The sequence below is a fragment of the Theropithecus gelada genome, chromosome 20, assembly GCF_003255815.1.
Source record: "Theropithecus gelada isolate Dixy chromosome 20, Tgel_1.0, whole genome shotgun sequence".
NCBI lineage: Eukaryota > Metazoa > Chordata > Mammalia > Primates > Cercopithecidae > Theropithecus > Theropithecus gelada.
In genome coordinates this window covers 65,383,056-65,400,345 of record NC_037688.1, presented here as the reverse complement: position 1 = coordinate 65,400,345, position 17,290 = coordinate 65,383,056, and the positions used below count along the sequence as shown (strand labels likewise).

Sequence of the window (17,290 nt, the reverse complement as noted above, 5' to 3'; positions counted from 1 at the left end):
GAAAAAAGGACTTGAATAGACATTTCACCAGAGAAGACACACAAATGGCCAATCAGCACATCAAAAGATGCTCAACATTATTCCTCATTAAGGAAACGCAACTCAAAACCACAATGGGGGCCGGGCATGGTGGTTCACACCTGTAATCCCAGCATTTTGGAAGGCTGAGGCAGGTGGATCACAAGGTCAAGAGATCAAGACCATCCTGGCCAACACGGTGAAACCCTGTCTCTACTAAAAGTAAAAAATCAGCCAGGTGTGGTGGCTGGCACCTATAATCCCAGCTACTCAGGAGGCTGAGGCAGGAGAATCACTTGAACCTGGGAGGCAGAGGTTGCAGTGAAATAAGATTGCACCGCTGCACTCCAGTCTGGTGACAGAGCAAGACTCCTCTCAAAAAAAATAATAATAATAATTTTAAAAAAACACAAAAGAACAAAATAAACCACAATGGGATACCACTTCACACCAATTAGGATGGCCACCAAAGAAAGAAAAGAACATGTTTTGGAACATCGTTCATCATAAAAAGAAATTAAATTCTGATATATGGGATAAGAAAAATAAACCTGGGACTTAGCCACGGGCCATGGTGTCAGTGCCTGCCTCAAGGGATGGGGCTGCGGGGTGTGTAGGAGCCCTGGGCCTACTGTGTTTCACAACACAGGATGGTGAACCAGGAGGCCACGGTGTAGCACCGATGTCTGCGGAGGAGGTGGGTGCTCGCCCTGGTCTTTGGGCTGTCACTCATCTACTTCCTCAGGAGCACCTTCAAGCAGGAGGAGAGGAGAGTCGAAGAGAGGAATCTCCTCCAGGTTCAAGACCACAATCAGCCCATTCTGTGTAAAGTGCATTTTAACTCGGGCAATGGCAGTCACCCCAGCAATCAGTGCCGCAACTCCATTCGAGGGGAGCACCTCATCATGAATGAACTATGTTTGTGAGAGGAAGGATTTGCTGGTGAATGGCTGCTGCAACGTTAATGTCCCTGGCACAAAGCAATACTGCTGTGATGGCTGCTGGCCCAACTGCTGCTGCAACTGCAATGTCCCTAGCACAAAACAATACTGCTGCCATGGCTGCTGGCCCAACCGCTGCTTCAACATCAACATCCCTGGAAGAAAGCAATACTGCTGCGATGGCTGCTGGCCCAGCGGCTACTGCAACATCAACATCTCTGGCACAAAGCAATACTGCTGTGATGGCTGTTGGCCCAACCGCTGCTGCAACTGCAATGTCCCTAGCACAAAGCAATACTGCTGCCATGGCTGCTGGCCCAACCTCTGCCAGCCCAACTGCCGCTGCAACATCAACGTCCCTGGAACAAAGCAATACTGCTGCGATGGCTGCTGGCCCAGCAGCTGCTGCAACATCAACGACCCTGGCACAAAGCAATACTGCTGTGATGGCTGCTGGCCCAGCAGCTGCTGCCCAACAAGCAGCTTCTCTTGGAGTGCTTCCCCAGTTGGGCAGCTGGGGCATTCCAGAACCTCTTCATGGCAGTTGAAGAACCTTTTGAGTTGTGCCTGGCCACATGCAGAACCTCAACCCGGAGCAGGCAACATGAGAACACCGACCAGTACCCCATAGCAAAGTCTTGCTAAGGAGAAAGCCCACCCAACCTCTTCCCTGCATGACAGGTGCAGGGGACTTGCTTCAGCTTGGGCAAAGAGGCCCCACCAAAGAACTTGCCTCCTAAGGCCTGGTTTCAGCACGAGGAAACCTCGGCTTTGACACCTTCTCGTGTTATCATCTTTGGCTTCACTCACCACCTGGGCTTACCAGATGCACCTCTTCCGCCAAGCAGCGTGGACCCTCTATCCGGTCCCATTCGGGAAAGATGAAACCTCAGGCTGGGCTCAGGGAGTGACTTTCTTGGACCACTCAACCCTGGGACTGCACAAGGACCTGTAACTTGTGTTGTCAGGGGGCCGGTGTCACTTTCAGGTGTTTGTTTGTTTGTTTGTTTGTTTTGTGATGGAGTCTAGCTCTGTCACTCAGGCTGGAGTGCAGTGGCACGATCTAGGCTCACTGCAACCTCTGCCTCGCAGGTTCAAGCCATTCTCCTGCCTCAGCCTCCTGAGTAGCTGGGATTACAGGCACCTGCCATCACGCCCAGCTAATTTTTGTAATTTTAGTAGAGACGGGGTTTCACTCTGTTGGCCAGGCTGGTCTTGAACTCCTGACCTCATGATCTGCCCACCTCAGCCTCCCAGAGTGCTGGGATTACAGGCATGAGCCACCGCACCTGGCCATCGCTTCCAGTTATGATTATAATTTTGTAAAATTATTTATTGGATTCCTTTGGAGTAGCAGAAAAATTACAATGTTTGATGTTGGAAAACGCCTCGCCATTCTAGTTGAACATGTTCAAGGATGTTATTTCTGTTGTTGTTTTGTGTTCTTGAGTTTCCTGAGTTAAATCATCCCTTCACCCAGAAAACATGTTCTGTCTTTTAGGGCGTGGATGTTCTCTAGGCAGTTATTTTTGTTTTTATTTCAACAGTATCAAGAGTAGGCCCTGAACACAGCCTCTTAACCATATCCTGGCACCTAAAATTATCTAAAAACTCAGACACTCTTCTAATCTAACTGCAAGATTTCTAGCAGTTGGCACCCCGGGCCTGCCCTCCGGTTCCTTTCTAGAGGGGGTTGAATGTGCTCATATACCCTATGGGAGAGCACTGTTTTAGCAGAAATGTAACTTCTCATCCTGGAGGAATTTGTTCTCATTTCTTTTGCCACTTAAAATTAACTGTGGGCTGCTTAGCCTCAGGTACAATGGGAGCTTCAGAAAGGTCAGAGGCAAACTCCTCCCCTGTTCTGTCAACAGAAACCCAATGTTAAGGCAATTTCTAAACAGAGAGGCACATAGCAGCTTACTATTAAAAAAAAAAAAAAAAGAGGCCAGGCACAGTGGCGCATGCCTGTAATTCCAGCACTTTGGGAGGCGGACGCAGGCAGATCACCTGAGGTGAGGAGTTCAAGGCCAGCCTGGCCAACATGGCAAAACCTCGTCTCTACTAAAATACAAAAATTAGCCAGGCGTGGTGGTGCACACCTGTAATCCTAGCTACCTGGGAGGCTGAGGCAGGAAAACTGCTTGAACCTGGGAGGCAGAGGTTGCAGTGAGCCAAGATTGCGACACTGCACTCCAGCCTGGGCAACAAAGCCAGATTCCATCTCAAAAAAGGAAAAAAAAAAAAAAAAAAAAAGAGAGAGAGAGAGAAATAAAATCCTTTACAGACAAGCAAATGCTGAGAGATTTTGTCACCACCAGGCCTGCCTTACAAGAGCTCCTGAAGGAAGCACTAAACATGGAAAGAAACAACTGGTACCAGCCACTGCAAAAACATACCAAATGGTAAACACCATTGACACTGTGAAGAAACTGCATCAACTAACGGGCAAAATAACCAGCTAGCATCATAATGACAGGATCAAATTCACACACAACAATATTAACCTTAAATGTAAACAGGCTAAATGTCCCAATTAAAAGACACAGACTGGCAAATTGGGTAAAGAATCAAGACTGATCAGTGTGCTATATTCAGGAGACCCATCTCATGTGCAGAGACACACATAGGCTCAAAATAAAGGGATGGAGGAAGATCGACCAAGCAAATGGAAAGCAAAAAAAAAAAACAGCAGGGGTTACAATCCTAGTCTCTGATAAAACAGACTTTAAACCAACAAAGATCAAAAGAGACAAAGAAGGCCATTACATAATGGTAAAGGGATCAATGCAACAAGAAGAGCTAACTACCCTAAATATATAAGCACCCAATACGGGAGCACCCAGATTTATAAAGCAAGTTCTTAGAGACCTACAACGAGACCTAGACTCCCACCCAATAATAGTGGGAGACTTTAACACCGCACTGTCAATATTAGACAGATCAATGGGATAGAAAATTAACAAGGATATTCAAGTCTTGAACACATCTCTGGACCAAGCGGACCTAAGAGACATCTACAGAACTCCCTACCCTAAATCAACAGAATATGCATTCTTCTCAAAACCACATCACACTTACTCTAAAATTGACTAGATAATTGGAAGTAAAACACTCCTCAGCAAATGCAAACAAACAGAAATCATAACAAACAGTCTCTCAGACCACAATGCAATCAAATTAGAACTCAGGATTAAGAAACTCACTCAAAACCACACAACTACATGGAAACTGAACAACCTGCCCCTGAATGACTGATGGGTAAATAACAAAATTAAGGCAGAAATAAGTTCTTTGAAACCAATGAGAACAAAGATACAATGTACCAGAATCTCTGGGACACAGCTAAAGCAGCATTTAGAGTGAAATTCATAGTACTAAATGCCCACAAGAGAAAGCAGGAAAGACCTAAAATCGACACCCTAACATCACAATTAAAAGAACTAGAGAAGCAAGAGCAAACACATTCAAAAGCTAGCAGAATACAAGAAATAACCAAGATCAGAGCAGAACTGAAGGAGATAGAGACATGACAAACCCTTCAAAAAAATCAGTGAACCCAGGAGCTGGTTTTTAAGAAAAATATCAACAAAATCGATACACCGCTAGCCAGACTAATAAAGAAGAAAAGAGAGAAGAATCAAATAGACACAATAAAAAATGATAAAGGGGATATCACCACTGATCCCACAGAAATACAAACTACCGTCAGAGAATACTATAAACACCTCTACACAAATAAACTAGAAAATCTAGAAGAAATGGATAAATTCCTGGACACATATACCCTCCCAAGTCTAAATCAGGAAGAAGTCAAATCCCTGAATAGACTAATAACAAGTTCTGAAATTGAGGCAGTAATTAATACCCTACCAACCAAAAAAGTCCAGGACCTGACAGATTCACAGTCAAATTCTACCAGAGGTACAAAAAGGAGCTGGTACCATTCCTTCTGAAACTATTCCAATCAAAAGAAAAAGAGGGATCCTCCCTAGCTCATTTTATGAGGCCAGCATCATTCTGACACCAAAACCTGACAGAGACACACAATAAAAGAAAACTTCAGGCCAATATCCTTGAAGAACATTGATGCAAACATCCTCAATAAAAGACTGGCAAACCAAATCCAATGGCATATCAGAATGCTTATCCACCACGATCAAGTTGGCTTCATTCCTGGGACTCAAGGCTGGTTCAACATACACAATCAATAAACATAATCCATCACATAAGCAGAACCAATGACAAAAACCACATACTTATTTCAATAGATGCAGAAAAGGCCTTTGACAAACTTCAACACTCCTTCATGCTAAAAACTCTCAATAAACCAGGTATTGATGGAACATATCTCAAAACAGTAAAAGCTATTTACGACAAGCCCACGGACAATATCATACTGAACAGGAAAAACTGGAAGCATTCCCTTTGAAAACCAGCACTAGGCAAGGATGCCCTCTCTCACCACTCCTATTCAACATAATATTGGAAGTTCTGGCCAGGGAAATCAGGTAAGAGAAAGAAATAAAGGGTATTCAAATAGGAAGAGAGGAAGTCAAATTGTCTCTGTTTGCAGACATGATTGTATATTTAGAAAACCCATTGTCTCAGCTCAAAATCTCCTTAAGCAGATAAGCAACTTCAGCAAAGTCTCAGGATACAAAGTCAGTGTGCAAAAATCACAAGCATTCCTGTACACCAATAATAGACAAAAAGAGAGACAAATCATGAGCAAACTCCCATTCACAATTGCTACAAAGAGAATAAAATACCTAGGAATCCAACTTACAAGGGATGTGAAGAACCTCTTCAAGGAGAACTACAAACCATTGCTCAACGAAATAAGACAGGACACAAACAAATTGAGAAACAATCCATGCTCATGGATAGGAAGAATCAATATCGTGAAAATGGCCATACTGCCCAAAGTAATGTATAGATTCAGTGCTATCCCCATGAAGCTACCATGGTCTTTCTTCACAGAATTTTAAAAAAACTAAATTTCATATGGAACCAAAAAAAGAGGCTGCATAGCCAAGACAATCCTAAGCAAAAAGAACAAAGCTGGAGGTATCACACTACCTGACTTCAAGCTATACTACAAGGCTACAGTAACCAAAACAGCATGGTGCTGGTACCAAAACAGATCCATAGACCAATGGAACAGAACAGAGGCCTCAGAAATAACACCACACATCTACAACCATCTGATCTTTGACAAACCTGACGAAAGCAAGCAATGAGGAAAGGATTCCCTATTTAATAAATGATGTTGGGAAAACTGGTCAGCCATATGCAGAAAACTGAGACTGGACCCCTTCCTTACACCTTACACAAAAATTAACTCAAGATGGATTAAAGACTTAAACAAAAGACCTAAAACCAAAAAACCCTAGAAGAAAACGTATGTAATACCATTCAGGACATAGTCATGAGCAAAGACTTCATGATAAAAACACCAAAAGCTATGGCAACAAAAGCCAAAATTGACAAATGGGATCTAACTAAACTAAAGAACTTCTGCACAGCAAAAGACGCTATCATCAGAGTGAACAGGCAACCTACAGAATGGAAGAAAATTTTTGCAACCTACCCATCTGACGAAGGTCTAATATCCAGAATCTACAAGAACTTAACCAAATTCACAAGAAACAAACAACCCCATCAAAAAGTGGGTGAAGGATATGAACAGACACTTTTCAAAAGAAGACATCTATGCAGCCAACAGACACATGAAAAAAATGCTCACCATCACTGCTCATCAGAGAAATGCAAATCAAAACCACAATGAGATACCATCTCACACCAGTTAGAATGGCCATCATTAAAAAGTCAGGAAACAACACTTGCTGGAGAGGATGTGGAGAAATAGGAACGCTTTTACACTGTTGGTGGGACTGCAAACTAGTTCAACCATTGTGGAAGACAGTGTGGTGATTCCTCAAGGGTCTAGAACTAGAAATACCATTTGACTCAGCCATCCCATTACTGGGTATATACCCAAAGGATTACAAGTCATTCTACTATAAAGACACATGCACACATATGTTTACTGCAGCATTGTTCACAATAGCAAAGACTTGGAACCAACCCAAATGCCGATCAATGACAGATTGGATAAAGAAAATGTGGCACATATACACCATGGAATACTATGCAGCCATAAAAAAGGATGAGTTCATGTCCTTTGCAGGGACATGGGTGAAGCTGGAAGCCATCATTCTCAGCAAACTAACACAGGAACAGAAAACCAAACACCGCATGTTCTCACTCATAAGAGGGAGTTGAACAGTGAGAACACATGGACACAGGGAGGGGAATATCTCATACCGTGGCCTGTCAGAAGGTGGGGGGCTAGGGGACGGATAGCATTATGAGAAATACCTAATGTAGATGATGGGTTGACGGGTGCAGCAAACCAACATGGCACATGTATACCTGTTACAAACCTGTATGTTCTGCACATGGATCCCAGAACTTAAAATATAATAATAATAATAATAAAAGGCCAGGCACAGTGGCTCATGCCTGTAATCCCAGCACTTTGGCAGGCCGAGGTGGGCATATCACCTGAGGTCAGGAGTTCGAGGCCAGCCTGGCCAATATGGCAAAAACCCATCTCTACTGAAAATACAAAATTAGCCAAGCATGGTGGTACACACCTGTAAGCCTAGCTACTGGGGAGGCTGAGGCAGGAGAATCACTTGAACCCCCAGGAGCTGGAGGTTGCGGGAGCTGAGATGGAGCCATTGCACTCCAGCCTAGACAACAAGAGTGAAACTCCATCTCAAAAAAAAAAAAAAAAAAAAATTTGCTAGACATGGTGGCACATGCCTGTAATCCTAGCTACTAGGGAGGCAGGAGAATTGCTTGAACCTGGGAGGTGGAGGTTGCAGTGAGCCAAGATCATGCACTCCAGCCTCGGAGACAAAGCCAGATTCCATCTCAAAAAAAAAAGAAGGAAGAACCTTGGAAACGTCATGCTAAGACCAAGAGGTCACACACAAAAGGACAGATACTGTCTGACTCTACTTGTATAAGATACCCAGAATAGGCAAATTCACAGAGACAGAAAACAGAAGTTACCAGGGATTGGAGGAAGAGAGGAATGGAAAGATACTGTTTAATAGGCACAGAATTTCTGTTTAGGAGGACGGAAAGTTCTGGAAATAGTGTGATGATAATTGTACAACATTGTAATGTACTTAATGCTGACTTGTGCACTTAACAATGGTTAAAATGGTCAATTTTGTGTTGTATATATTTTGCCACATTGAAAAAATTGCAAAACAGGCCAGGTGTTGTGGTTCATACTTACAATCCCAGCATTTTGAGAAGCCAAGGCAGGCAGATCACTTGAGGCCAAGAGTTTGAGACCAGACTGGCCAACATAGCGAAACCTTGTCTCTACTAAAAATACAAAAGTTAGCTGAGCATGGTGGCACATGTCTGTAATCCCAACTACTCAGGTGGCTGAGGCAAGAGAATCGCTTGAACCCAGGAGGCAGAGGTTGCAGTGAGCCAAGATCGTACCACTGCACTCCAGCCTGGGATACAGAGCAAGACCCCGTCTCAACAAAAAAAAAAAAAAGAAGTTAAAAACAATAGCAAAATGAATGTTCTTCCCCTGATGACTGGGAAAGAAAAATACACGTCCTCTCCTGTATTCAACATGACGTTCAGAGTTGACAATAGGAAAGAAAACTTTAAGAGGCATTATAGCATAATAGTTCAGAGGACTGGACTTTGCATTTTGACAGCCTGGGTTCAAATTCCAGCTCCACCCCTTACTTGCTGCATCACTGTGGACATCTGACAAAGCTTTCTAAATAGGTCACCTGAAGTCATCTGTAAAATGGCAGGAAGAATAGTTTCTACCTCATGGTGTTTTCTAGGTATTAAATGGGACAAGGCTTTTGACATATTTAGTACAGTGTCTAGTATGAGGTTTAAAAATGCACAAATGATATATAACTCTGGTTATTGCAGTGGTTGAATGTTATTGTCATTATTACCTAAAGTACTTAGGACGCTTTGATTTTCTTGATTAGTTATCTTGATTGCATTTCATATCATTAAGAGACAGGCTGCAGGAAATTAATCAAAGGGCATTTCCAGCTCTGAAATGGGAAAATCTGATCTTTGTCCCCTTAAGATAATACTTTCTAATTATGGAATTTACGGTGTTCCTGGCGATTTCTGATCACTCTCAAATGCACTTGGGTGCCATCAATTTGGCCCTCTTTATTCTCATCAATTTAACTAATTTAGAGAAAACAATTCTTTAAAGGAGGGAGAACTCAGCAAAGGCTTGCTCCTGGTATGACAAATCCATCTCAAATAGCAGAGGTAGCCAAAATGCTGTGGTCCAAATGTCCTCTCCTCCAGGTTCATGGCGGCTGTAAACCCCATGCTGTGTGAGTGGGCTCATTCTTCATGGGATCCACTCCAGGATCCATACAAGGGGCTGACATTTGCTGAATGTCAGCCCCTAGCTGAGTAATGATGTATTTCTGATGTGCTGACTCCCTGCAAGGCCCTTTCCTTCAGCTAATTGTGCAGCAGGTTTACTTTGAAGGACTCTGAAGGCAGGCTCAGCATTTTCCTTCAGATGAATTAGCTTCTTGGTCATGCCTGAGAGAGTTGACTTGCTCAGAGCTTCTGCAAAGGAGTTGGGAACACCAGAAGACCAAAGACCCTCATGCTAATCTGACCTTGCCATTAATTTCTATGACTTTGGGGAAATCTAATCTTTGTTCCAGTAAAACAATACTTACTAATTATGGAATTTAACTCTCAACCTGTAATTTCCTAAAGGGTGAAAGGTCTGTTTTCTTGGATGGGAGAAGTCGGATATACTTGGGCATCTAGAAAAGCATAAATATACACACACAAATTTAAGTGTTGTGATTTACCTGCTTTAAGGAGAGCATATTGATGTAATCAAAGATTCATGAGCATATTTGAGTTGTAAGTTTTCTTAGAAATTCAAACAGTTAATTTTACAAGTGAGAAAACTGAGACTTAGAAAGACTGAGTTTCCAAAGCAGGGACAAAGCTAGGCTTAGACTCCAGCTTCATGAGTTGGAGTCAGAGTTCCATAATGTGCTATGTGATGTGCCTCCTCCAACTATCTTTCATAGCTTTGTTGGCTCCCACACATGGTTCCAAGCACATCATCCTCCTTGCTGTTACTGTACCAAGCCTTAGGGCATTGTGCCAAATACTCTACCTGGGATTGTAAACAGGAACACGTGAAAAGCCAAAAGAAGCCCTCACAAGTTAAAAATGTGATAACACAAATGAATGCGTTAGTTAAAAGGTTGAAAGAGGAGACTGACAAATTTTTCCAGAAGTGAGCAAAAAGACAAAGGGAGGCAAAATAAGAGAGAAGAATGAAAAAAAAAAAAATAGTGAACTGACATCTGAATAACAAGAGTTTTAGAAAGAGAAAACAAGAAAAATAATGGAGGGGAGAAAATTATCCATTAGATAACTCAAGAAAATCTCCAGAACTGAAGAGCGTGTGTTCCCAGGTTCCAAAGACCAGCACCATAACCGAGGTACACTGAGGCACATTGCCGTGGCATTTTTGAAATCCAGGATCAAAGAAATTTTACACATTTACCAAGAGAAAAAGCAGATTATAAGGAAAGAGTCAGAATCAGTGTGGCTTTAGACTTCTCAGTAGCAATTTTAAAAGCTAGAAGACAGTGGAGTCATGTCTTCAAAATTTTGAAGAAAGTGATTTCTGTGAAAGGAAAATAAATCTTGGGACTCCAAAATCACTAAGCTAAAGGGAGAAGTCAAGCTTGCACCTGCTTAGGGCAAACCTGCTTCCCATTCTATTCAAAGTCATCCCTCTACTCACTGAGATAAATGCACATCTGATTGTCTCCTTTGGAAAGGCTAATCAGAAACTCAAAAGAATGCAACCTTTTTTCTCTTATCTACCTATGACCTGGAAGTCCCCTCCCCACTTTGAGTCATCCTGCCTTTCTGGACAGAACCAGCTTTCATCTTTTTTTTTTTTTGAGATGGTGTTTTGCTCTTGTTGCCCAGGCTGGAGTGCAATGGCACGATCTCGGCTCGCTGCAACCTCCGCCTCCTGGATTCAAGTGATTCTCCTGCCTCTGCCTCCCCAGTAGCTGGGATTACAGGCACGCGCCACCACACTCGACTAACTTTTTTCTTGTACTTAATAGAGATGGGGTTTTACCATGTTAGTCAGGATGATCTTGAACTCCTGACTTCAGGTGATCCACCCACCTCGGCTTCCCAAAGTGCTGGGATTACAGGCGTGAGCCACCGCGCCTGGCCTTAAATTTTTAAAAGGCAACTATTATTAATTTCATGGAAAACAAAAAGTTGTGCAGTAAAGGAAGAAAATAACCTAGAACATATATTACATGAAAATATATACATGAACATATATATATTACATGATATATATTATGTAATATATATTACATGAACATATATTACAAGAAAATAACCTAGAACATGATGCAACTGTGGAAGGCATTTGGCATGGTCATGACAGGGAAATAATGAATATTAAACTATCAAAAATCATTGCAAAGACTCAGAGACAGGAAGTGTGTGTGTTGTGGGTGGAGGTCGTGGAGGCAGGGAGGGAGGGGCAAGAAAGCAAAATTCTCATTTTCTTTGAGAAAAAAACAACGGTTAATGCCTGAATATCAGAAATCAAGACATCACATTATAAACATGTCATTTAAGTATCCAAAGTTACCAAAAGAATCAGCTACAAGAGACAACAGTGGTTGCCTCATGAAAGGAAACAAGGAGAAGCAAGTTATTGCTCTTTATAACAAGCTTTTTAGAACCTTGGCTCTTTAAAGTAGATGCATGTATAATTTTGGTCATATGTTATGTTTATATATATAAAGATATATAAACATATGCAAAATAATATGTGGTATATGTGTATGCATGCATGTGTGTGTATGCATGTGTATATGTACTCAATTAATGGGGGTACATAGTATAGGACGTTTTAGAAGTTCTCTGAGCCACACTGGACATGGTAGCCATGAGAAAAACTAAGCTTGTTGGATAATGAAACATGGTTAGCAAAGCTTGACACTGGAAGGCACAGCCTGTAACACAGACTAGGTAGATGTCGTTTAGTTCTGGATCTTTTGCCAACAAAGCCTTGGTATGCAAAAACCTGCAAGGCACAGGTAAGATATTAGGGCATGATATAAATACCCTAGATACTTTAGAGGAGTCTTACGCGTAGAGGTAGTTTGGGCTCCCTCCTCTAAACATCCTTGTCGTTAAATGTGTATCAAACACTCTGGAGCACGAAAACACAGGTAAACTGAGTCCTAATTGGTACGTTTGCCATCTTGTGTTTTTGCTTTCCTTATGAAGGTGTTAACTGGGGAGAGTTGTGAGGCTTCTTAACCAAAGCACTTTAAAAAAAAAAAAAGCAAGATGGAAAAACAAAACCCATTACAAAATAGTAATGGCCGTCTCGTTAGGTAGCAGAATCATCAAAGTGTGTATTCTTCCTTCTTTCCTATAGATGTGTTTTTAAATTGGGGCACACTTTTTAAAAAATCCTTGTATGCTTTCTTTCTTTTATTTCTAATTCTTTTCTTACTGAAACTCACACATTATTTCAGATAACTCTACGTTCTATCTTCTGTATGCATAATCCATACCCTGCGTACAAGACGGTTGCCAGGGAGACCCGTCTTTAAATTGATCAGCAAACAAGTTTTAGAGGGTTGGCTTTAAAACACAAACTTACAAAGTGACTCCAAAGCCTCAGTTTAAGAGAAAATGTTCCAAGAAGTCTCACTTCGAGAAACACTTGTTCTGCAACACCCAGATAAAAGTTAGATGAGGGACGACATTTTGGGACTTCTCAAACGTTGCCACAGAATCCCTCTCCCTGGCCGCCATCTTGTAGGACTGTGGGAGTCCTCAGCATTCATTCCGAAACTACATTTTTGCTTCATGTTCAGCACCACAGCAATAAAATTAATGGGTTGAGCATTTTCTCCTTCATAAGTGCTGCAGATATAAATGTCTCGGCCATTTGTCTTTCAGTGGGGGTTAAAAAAACCAACAAAACAAACACTCCTACTATAGCATTGCATTCTCGCGTTTTGGTTAACATTATCATTTAAATTGCATCTCCCATGTTTCTAGATTAAGGAAGAGGGGCTGTTTGAATAGGTTACACTTTGCTTTTTCATTCAGGAGACTCTTTAGAGCCTCGAATCAATTCCATCTGACTTTCTAAAATGCGTTGGGGGAAAAATACATTGTGATAAATAGTATTTGCAATGGAAATACCAAGAAGGAAAAAGAGACGTTTCTGTTCGCTTCAGCAAGAAGCCATTCAATTTGTGGACTATGCCTGTCCCTTGTTTTCTTTTATTTTCCTTCCACTGGAAGGAATTTTAACCATTTCACTGCTATTAACCCATTCCAAAATGGGCATGGGAAAATGCTGTATGTCAGAGGCTTGCCATCTTATCAAAAAATCTAGCTCCTCAGGCTATGTAACTTGGGACAAGTCACTGAATGTCTTTCTGTATCTCTATTTCCTCAACTGTAAAAATGCATGTAATAATGAGACTTACTTTAGGGAATTAAGAGCAGGACTTTTCAAACTCTTATAATCTGCAATCATATATACACTTCAAATCCAGTACTCATATGCACACAAATACATATACACCTATATCTATATGCATATATGGTTCTACATACATGCCCATCTGAAATTAAAAGTTTACAAAATAGGAGTTATCCATATTAGAGGTGATGCATTCACGTAGTTTTTACTTATTTTTTTTCTTTTCTTTTCTTTTTTTTCTTTTGAGACAGAGTCTCACTTTGTCTAGAGTGCAGTGGGGCAATCTCGGCTCACTGCAGGCTCCGCCTCCTAGATTCAAGTGATTCTCCTGCCTCAGCCTCTTGAGTAGCTGAGATTACAGGCATGTGTCACCATGGCTGGCTAATTTTTGTACTTTTAGTAGAGACAGGGTTTCACATATTGGCCAGGCTAGTCTCAAACTCCTGACCTCAAGTGATCCACCCACCTCAGCCTCCCAAAGTGCTGGGATTGCAGGTGTGAACCACCACGCCCAGCAACATAGTTTTTATTCTATTTCATGTTTTTAAAAAATGAGTTTTACAACCCTCTACATTGACTCTGTGACTAAATAGATCACAATATGAAATTTGAGAAACACTGATTCAAAGCAAGCGTTAGCAAATTATGGCCAACAGCCGAAATCTGGCCAAATGACTGTTATTGTAAATAAAGTTTTACTGGAACAAGTCATACCTAGTCATTTATCTATAGTCTATGACTGTTCTCTTAATACAATCAAACTTAGGCAGTTTCAAGAGAGACTGGTCCCCAAAACTAAAATATTATCTAGCCCTTTAAGAAAATGTTTGCCAACCTGTGGTGTAGAGGATTCAATGTTATGTGTCTAATGTAAAGTCTTTAACACAATGCCTGGGGTATCAAGAGGCTTTAATAAATACCTTGTCTAGTATTATTGTAGGTGGTGTTATTGCTACTACTACTCTAGCTAAAGCTGAGTAGCTGTGGAAGGAGTTTTCTCATCAAACAAAGAAGATAAACAGGCTTAGCTCAAAAAATATAAAGCAGATAGAGGATAGTTAGAAAGAATGAACAAACCTACTATTTGATAGCACAACAGGGTGACAATAGACAATAATTTAATTTTACATTTTAAAATAACTAAAAGAGTGTAACTGGGTCGTTTGCAACACGAAGGATAAATGCTTGAGGGGATGGACATCCCATTCTCCATGATTTGATTATTTCACATTGCATGTCTGCATCAAAACACCCCAGGTACCCCATAAATGTATACACCTACTATGTACCCACAAAACTTAAAAATAAAGAAAAGAATCAGATAGAGGAATAACAGAGACATTCAATCTCTTTTCTCCCCAAGTTTGAGATAGTTGTATCAGACCAGCCAATTCCCCAAATTGGCATTATCAGCCACCTCACTGCCAGTCAAACCAGCTGAAAAAGAGAGGTTAGAGCATATTGAAGTTTTTAAACCCCTTCTGATCCCTCCTCTGAAGGTGCCCTGTTCTTCTTCCTGTAGTCATTAGAGAATAAATCTCTGATAAGCAAAGTAAATTAGATGCAGTGACATTCTGCTAATTGAGTCGTCTCCTCTGCTTGCCTGGGCTGGGCTGTTAATTACCAGCTAATCTTATCAACATAAGATATCCTGACTGGCAGATCAAGGCTCCTGGAGACAGGGGTAGGGGCCCCAGTTTGCCCCCAAAGTCTCTCATTGACCAAAGTGGATATCAAACCTTCCAATCCTACCCGAAACGGTCTGAATGCTGAGGCAAGAGAGTTTCGGAGAAGAACAAGACTATCACTCAAAAATCATGTAGGGGAAGCAGAGGGAAATGGCAAACCTCCAAATAAATGTTAAGGCAAAGTAAGAAAAGGGCCAAGATTACAGATCATGCATTATTAAAGCTGCATTCTGACCTCTCTCCCTCTTGATCAAATTTTCTTTCAGCGAAGCACAGGGGCTTACGGAGAGATAAAAAGACTTTAAAATATAAATTAAGTCCTATTTATTTCACCATCCTGAGCCAAGCATGCCAGGTTCTGTCTGAATAGGTTGGCTTTCAGCTAGATGAATGTCTGTGATTTGCTGACATCTGGCAGGGGAGGGGGGAGGGGGGGTCCTGGAGCCAATCAAATCAAAGCCCCCCACCTGCCAACCCAGAAAACATTAGGTTCTGTGTGGGAATCTCTGCCCCCACTTCTTTTCAGAATTACCCTGATAACCCTTTGTTAATCTTCCAAAGAGCCTAAATCAGTGTGTGGAAAATTAGAAGCATGGAGTTTTTGCTTCATTTACCGACAGCCTTCTCAAAGGCTCCTGCACACCAATTTTATGACAGGCTCCAGTCGTAAGAATTTCAGTTGTGAAGGAGGATGAGCCCATCAGATTGGCAAAAGGTAAATTTGTGGATAGTACCCAGTACTGGTAAGGGTGCAGGGAAACAGGGAGTCTCAATGGCTCTTGGTGGGAATGGAAATTGAAAGAGCCTTTCTTCTGGAGGGTTTTGGAGGATGGGATGAGGCGCTTGTGATATTAAGATCTATAATCCACATACCTTTTGATTCAGCAATCCGACCTCTAGAATACTAGTAATAACAGCAAATTCTTTTTTAATATACCACAATTTATCCATTTTTACACTTGATAGACATTTGGGTTATCTCTGGGTTTTTACTGTTACCATAGTTTTGCCTTTTCCAATATGTCATTTAGTGAGAATCTTCCCATATGCAGCCTTTTCAGATTCGCTTCTTTCTCTTAGTAATAAGCATTTAAGGTTCCTCCACATCTTCTCATGGTTCAACGGCTCATTTCTTTTTAAAGCTGAAGAGTACTCCACTGTCTGGAGGCTCCGCAGTTTACCACACTAAAAGGCATCTTGGTTGCTTCCAAGTTTTGGCAATTACCGATAAAGCTGCTTTAGACATTTATGTGCAGGTTTTTGTGCGGCCCATTTACTTTTTAAAGTAGTATGTTTTGTATACGTACACATGTGTGTTTAAATCGCACACAGATCACACTATGAGCTGTCTGACCTCTGGAGAGAAAACTGGAATCTAGTATAAAAGGAATGTGAAGAATAACTTACTTTTTATTCTGTATAGCTGTGTGTCATTTTAATGATTTTATGTTGAACATATATTCATGAAGTTACTTAAATAAAGAGTTAAAAACTGGAAAACCAAAGATAAAATAAAAATTAAAAACATACGCAAAGTCCATGGGGGTAAGCCATAGATATATAATATATATATAAAGTATATACTCTCTCTATATAAAGTATATGTATTTTATATATATTATACGTAAAGTATATATATATTATATATATATATATACACACACACACACACACACACACACTTTTTTTTTTTTTTTTTGAGATGGAATCTCACTCTGTCACCCAGCCTGGAGTGCAGCGGCATGATCTTGGCTCACTACAACCTCCATCTCCCAGGTTCAAGCGATTCTCCTGCTTCAGCCTCCCGAGTAGCTGGGATTACAGATGCCTGCCACCATGCCCAACTAATTTTTGTATTTTTAGTAGAGACAGGGTTTCACCATGTTGGCCAGACTGGTCTCGAACTTCTGATCTCAGGTGATCCGCCCATCTCAGCCTCCCAAAGTACTGGGATTACAGGCGTGAGCCATGCCCCCAGCCCAATCCTCATTTTTCATTGTATTGGTGAAGTGGCCTACATACCAAAA

The 17,290-nt window shown here is 41.3% G+C and overlaps 1 pseudogene; it reads left to right on the top strand.

Moving 5' to 3' along the window:
• Positions 1-668: 668 nt before the first annotated feature.
• On the top strand, positions 669-1,637 carry LOC112613892 (annotated as a pseudogene).
• The last annotated feature ends 15,653 nt before the right edge of the window (positions 1,638-17,290 follow it).